Consider the following 6,484-nt stretch of genomic DNA (forward strand, 5'->3'; position numbering starts at 1 on the left):
CTTCTTACTCTTCATCAACGATCTTGTGTCTGAATTTCCAAGGGGAGTGAAGGCGGCACTTTATGCTGATGATCTTGTGTTATGGTGCAAAGAAGAGCATGCCACCACAGCCACATACAGAATGCAAGAAGCAATAGACAAACTTACCGCATGGGCTGAAGACTGGTGTGTAATGATCAACAAAGAGAAATCATCCACCACACTATTCACATTGTCATCAAAACAGAAAGCAGGGACGGTGAGAATGGGAGACACTCCTATGACTGAAGCAGACGAGACCACGTACCTGGGAGTCACCTTTGACAAGAGGCAAACGTGGAAGCCACACCTCATGAAAGCAGAAGGAAAGGCCCGAAGAAAACTTGCAATGATGCGAAAGCTTGCGGGAACTACATGGGGGGCAAATGAGCACATACTCAAGACAGTCTATCAAGGCACAGTGAGACCCCAACTAGAGTATAGTTCCCCCACATGGTCTTCCACAGCCAAATCCAATCGCCAGGCTCTGGATAAAATCAAGAACCAAGCTCTGCGCATCATGACAGGAGCAACCAAGTCCACACCAATTGCCTTCATGGAAAAGATAACAGGAATACAACCACTTCAAGAAAGAAGAGATGTCAAAATCCTGCTTCAGACAGAGAAGTATAAATGTCTAACGGATCACCCCATGTCAGCCAGAGTTAAAGGGTACACCAAAAATCGGATCAAGCGTAGCAGCTTTGTACACGAAGCTAAGAAGCTGGACAAGGCCTATGCAACGGATCTGACCATCCCCACCACTCCGCTTGGTCAAGAAGACATCATAGATCCATTACAAAATGACCTGTCAAATGTTGCAGTAAGATCCAGTGTTCCTCACCTACAGCCAGGTAAACAAGAGGATGAGCATATCAGAAAGAGCCTCACACTTGCCATGATCGATGACGAATACCCAAGAGAGGCATGGACTCATGTCTACACAGACGGTTCTGCCACTAGAGCAGTCATAAATGGAGGTGCTGGCATCGTCATTCTGTACCCATCCGGAAAACGAGAAACACATCATGCAGCAACCGGAACACACTGTAGCAACTACAGAGCAGAGACTTTAGCCCTCATGAAGGCAGTGTCAATGATTGAAGACTCGACCGAAGATGTCAACTCGATAGTCTTCTTTACAGATGCCATGTCTGTATTAGAAGCCCTGACCAACAACAAGGTTCCTCAGCTTGCAAATGCCTTACAAAAAATCAGCACCAACCTAAACGTGACCCTCCAGTGGATCCCAGCACACTGTGGAGTGGCCGGAAATGAAGATGCTGACCAACTGGCAAAACAAGGTGCTCAGTTAGATCAGCCACCTGTGCAAGTAAGCTACAAGGAGAAAGTTACCATCATTAAATCACTTACCCGGCCAAGACAAGAGGCAGATGCATATCATCTCCTAAGCAGGGCAGAGCAAGTGATAATGGTCAGACTCCGATCAGGGCACAACCGACTCAATGCACACATGCATAAAAAATACAGACTGGCCCCGTCACCGACCTGTCCGTGTGGCACAGAAGACCAAACAGCTGAACACATCCTCCAAAGATGTAAACGTCACGACCAGGAGCGAGCTACAAAGTGGCCCCAGGACACAACCCTCCATCAGAAACTTTATGGAGACGTGGATGACCTGAGACGGACCACATCATTTATTGAAGAAACTGGTGTGATCGTGTAGAGCGAACGCCAAGAAGAAGAAGACCTTGAGTTAAAGTCTTATGAATTGATAAGTGAATTTGTTAATATTAGATCAAACATGTGGGTGTTGAAAGTACGAACCGTTGTTACCTTTGATTGCACAGAAGTCTACATGGTTGTAACCGTCATCACCACAACATAAAATTATACTAGTAGTACATTCACTTCGTTCGTTCGCGCACTCGTTATAATTCGTCCGGTTGAAGCAGAAATCAAGTTCTCGAAAGGCTAACATAACCAGCGTCTTGCACAACTAGAAATGCACATGTAAACGCGTTCACAACGCATGCTATTGACTACAAAGTGACTGTGCACGTCTGTAGTTGTGAAGCAAAGAAAAAACATCAAACACATTTTGTGTAGTATATCCATGTAAAATGTGTACCGCGCTGTCACATTTCAGCATATTGACATTTTCGTGAGTCCAGCAAGTTGATTAGGTAGGAGAGCTGGGATAAACTCCAGTTTCCTACAAAATGCAGCATAAGGCGCGCAAGAATCTTAAAATAAACTTCGAAATATAAACACACACGTTATTGAGTATTGCCTTCAAAACACTGGCCTCGCAAAGGGAAATAATGTGCGATTCTTTGCCTTAGTTTAGAGATGAATGAAGAAGGCTTAAAAACTTCATATATGGAAAATAAGCTCTCTGAGCTATATTTCGGCAAAAACATAATCCAAAACAGTGAACACAGTTTAGAGGTAGGTCTTCTATTTAGGACTTGCATCCCATTCTACTCGAAAAAATCGACAACCAATGTTTCACTCATTTTAGAACAGACATTTTATTAACTATTTTAAAGTACACACATATATTGGATAATGTTTTTTTTAATTGTCTGATCACCTGAATTGCACGGCAACCTCCTTTGTAAATGGTTGTGGCCGTATCCGTGACAATCTGATCCATGTAACACTTCTGTGAACGCGAAAAACACTTAACACATGTTCACACAGGCACCTTCATTTTATTCTGCGTTTTTAATGCTTACACGTCAATGAGCCGCAGTCTTTGAAAAGGGGGCGTAATGCATGAGCGTAAAATGTCGTCCCAGATAAGCCTGTGCAGTCCGCACAGGTTAATAAGGGACGACACTTTCCGCTTAAACTAGATTTTTGTTAAGAAGAGACTTTCTTTAAGCGAAAAAATCATACAAATGGAAAGTGACATATTGAACGACAATTAGACCATTATGGCGTCTTCTTGTTTTCGCCGAAATATATACAGAGTAAGTGTTCAAACTGATACTATTTAAATGCGACGATAAGTATGCTTCATTTACATATAGTCCAGCCAGGGGCGTACCTAGGCATACGGCAGTACGCCCGTGCGTATAATTCAGTTTCAAACTTATAAAAAGAAAACTCTTAAAATTCGAAAAATGCAATTAAAATTGAGGGCTAAGGGGGCTAGGGGTATAGTAATGTAACAAGCAAACAAGACGTCAAGTTTTAGTAAATAACAGTGGGTACAAAACACAACACAGTCTCAACTCCAAACATACGAAGTTAAGTCTTTTTTGAAGTTTTTTTTTTAACTGATGAGGGGTAGTAATGACTGTGTAGACTGTACTCGTTCTACGACTGTGTTGTCGCCCTTCAATTTTTGGGAACAAATATTCGGACACGGGTAACAGATTATGTTTACATGGCTCAAATTTTCAAAATGTTGGCGAACGCTCCGTTCTATCCAGATGTTTTAGAGATAGCGTCAGCGAACCATGTTCATTAGATGATACTCAGAAGCTAGCTCTTTTGATAGATAAGTGGAAATATGTTCACAGCTGTACATTTCCATTAAGGTTAGTCGATTTATAGATCTACGAGTTAAATGAAAGTTTAGTATGCTCGCTCCAGACTCAGCGAGTTTGCTCTTGTGTCATTCAAAGAGTGAGTCTTTACAGTTTAATTGAAAACGAACTTAATTTTTCTGTTGACCAAATACCCCAAAATAAAATAGTTTCAGCAGAAAATAATGACAGGCTTAGATTTTGGCGTCACGTCGCACCAGGTTTGACGAATCGTCTAAACAAATACACACAGCGTGGTCGTGGCAATACATTTTTACAGAGCCGCAACAAATACACGGACATGGGTACGGTTTCCATGGAAAACATGCAAAATCCAATACTTTTTATAGAGGAAGATATTGAAGACTAAAGTTGCCAAATTTCGCTGAAAGATAACAACAAAACGCTCATTTTGCAATGAACTCCAAAATTTTCTGGGAGAGGAAGCAAGAGTCAAGCATTTCCTCACATGTACATACCCATTCCCTCGCAGTCATAGGCTTCTTGATTTAAAGCCTTGACACTCAAACTTAATAGATTAGTGTCAAAAGTACATTTGCAGTTGGCAATGTTTATTGAAAATAATTATTTTTTCTCTTTTTTTTTCAGGCTAAAATTCGAGGATAAACATTGCCGAAATGTGCCTGAAATGCAACACCTAATTACACCTTTTGCAAATAAATGTCCAACATTTTCTAGGGGAGGACCCCATACTCCCGCCAGCAATGGAATTGAACACCCTCGTACACCTATGCAACTAGGGATCCATTCTCCCTCGCAATATGGTTTCTTGATTTTTAAGCATTGACACTTAAACTTAGCAAACAAATTATGGTCGAAAGTATATTTGCTGTTGACAATGTTTAATAAAATATTTCCTTTTATCGGTTATTTTCAAGCAAGAAATTGACGAAATCAATTGCCAAAACGTGGCTGAAAGATAACACCAAAACGCAACATCTGCAATGAATTTTTCAAAATTTTATTGGGGGACGCCCCCAAACCTCCCCCTAAGGAGGGGGAGACCCCCTCCCGCACCTACCCCAAACTAGCAGCTTCGCTGCTCAATCGTGCGTATAGCTGAAAAAGCCTCAGGAACGCCCCTGCCAGCATTACTGAGTCCAATTTGGCGTAACCAGAACTATCGTTACTATTTAATTTCAGAAAGTCAAAGAGTGTAGGTTGCTTTAGTTTCTATCAATATACAAACAATGTTGAAGAAAAGACCACATACGTGATATAATCCACTATTATGTTCCAGTTATTCGTTTATAGATTTACAACTACAACATCAAAACTAGTACAAGTTGAAATGCATGGAGCACTTTAGTGTCGATTATCATTAACCACAAAACACAATACTCACTCGCCCACAGTGCAACTGCCATGCACATAACAACATCAGCAATCCTAAGGAAAAAACTTTTGAAATAAAAATTATTTATTTTATTTATCAAGGGTGCGTTTACAGGGGATAACTGTGTTTAAGTGCGGTTAGTTGTAACACCTCCATAAAACAGGATTGGGGCCCACGACAATGAACCTACAAGTATTTAGAGAACGCCATAAGACGTATTAAGAACGCTAATGTTTTTTGTCCAAAAACTTCAAAACAATCAACCATCACGCTGGGTTCCTGCTATCTTCGCTGCGTACACTCCGTCCGCGTCCCTTTTTTAATGCGTTTATCCTGCGATCCCTCTGCGTCCAGGCGGTGTCACTGCCTCACAGTGTCTACACTACGTTCTCGGCGTCACTTACTAAGACCTTGGTTATTGCGCTATGACTTAACAACGTTTGCAGGAATAAACTATTTATTATAGGTACATAATCCTCAGGTAAATAAAATATCTCGACTATGATTATATTTTACTATAGACGTGCAAAAATAGTGCTTAAAAGAATTTATTTTTTTTATGAACATCAGCTTTTCCTTTAATAATTTTTCCGAAGTCTACGGTCTTGAAACAAAAAAAAACGAGAGAAACCAACAAACCTTAGAGCAAAATTGGCGAATTTCAGACACATATAAATATAAAGTGGCTTACCGGGTGAAATTGTAAGCCCTTTTCTAACGATAAACTCGAAAAGGACGCTAGTTTGTCAATAAGTTTAAAAAATTACATAACTTAAACATTGCCATCCTCTGTATAGGAATGCCGCCTCCACCTTTCCAGTTAATGAACTACAAACATACTTTTAATGTGTCCCTAGATTTAGCAAACTTCAGTGCATGTCTTAACATATATAAAATATACACATCTGCACATATCTTCATTTATGGATATAGCCTCTACTGCGTAACATAAAGCAAGCAACAGTTAACTCGTAAAAATTTTAATGAACAAAAACGTCTTCAAGTTAAGTTGACTGGCACAGATACAGTCACAATTTGTTAGGTAGCTCTCAGCCAGTATCAGATGTTATTAAACAGGCCGAATACGCGTCAGACAATCTAGTTCGTGAGATGTGTTATAGAAACAGGTCCGATAAGGAACCATCGACATGCATGTAAAACATAATGATGTTATCATGGAACTCGAGAAGTTACACCTTGCAAAGATTTTTCATTAACACATACGTGCATGTTTTGAAAGCAACGCTTCAAACAATGTTACACCTACATCGGAGCGAATGTTTACTGATATAAAGGATACAAACGGTTGTTTTTATTCAAATTCGAGAATACTAATGAAATAAATAATGTCTGACCATTTAACAATAAGTATGACACACCGATTCAGTTGTCCGAATGAAATGTCGCAAGTCCACAGTTTCATGAGAAAGTTATGAGCAATATGAGTTGTATTATTTTAAATTGAAAATTAAATTTTATTTAAATCTTCATTATTAATGTTTTTTTTATTAAATATAAAACGGTATTTGCAAATGAGTAATGGTAAAGGGTGACCACAAGCAGATCCTTTATCGTTTATAAAAGTCATGTTACAAATAGTAAGAGA

This window comes from Dreissena polymorpha, chromosome 7 (genome assembly GCF_020536995.1).
Source record: "Dreissena polymorpha isolate Duluth1 chromosome 7, UMN_Dpol_1.0, whole genome shotgun sequence".
In the NCBI taxonomy this organism is placed as follows: Eukaryota; Metazoa; Mollusca; class Bivalvia; order Myida; family Dreissenidae; genus Dreissena; species Dreissena polymorpha.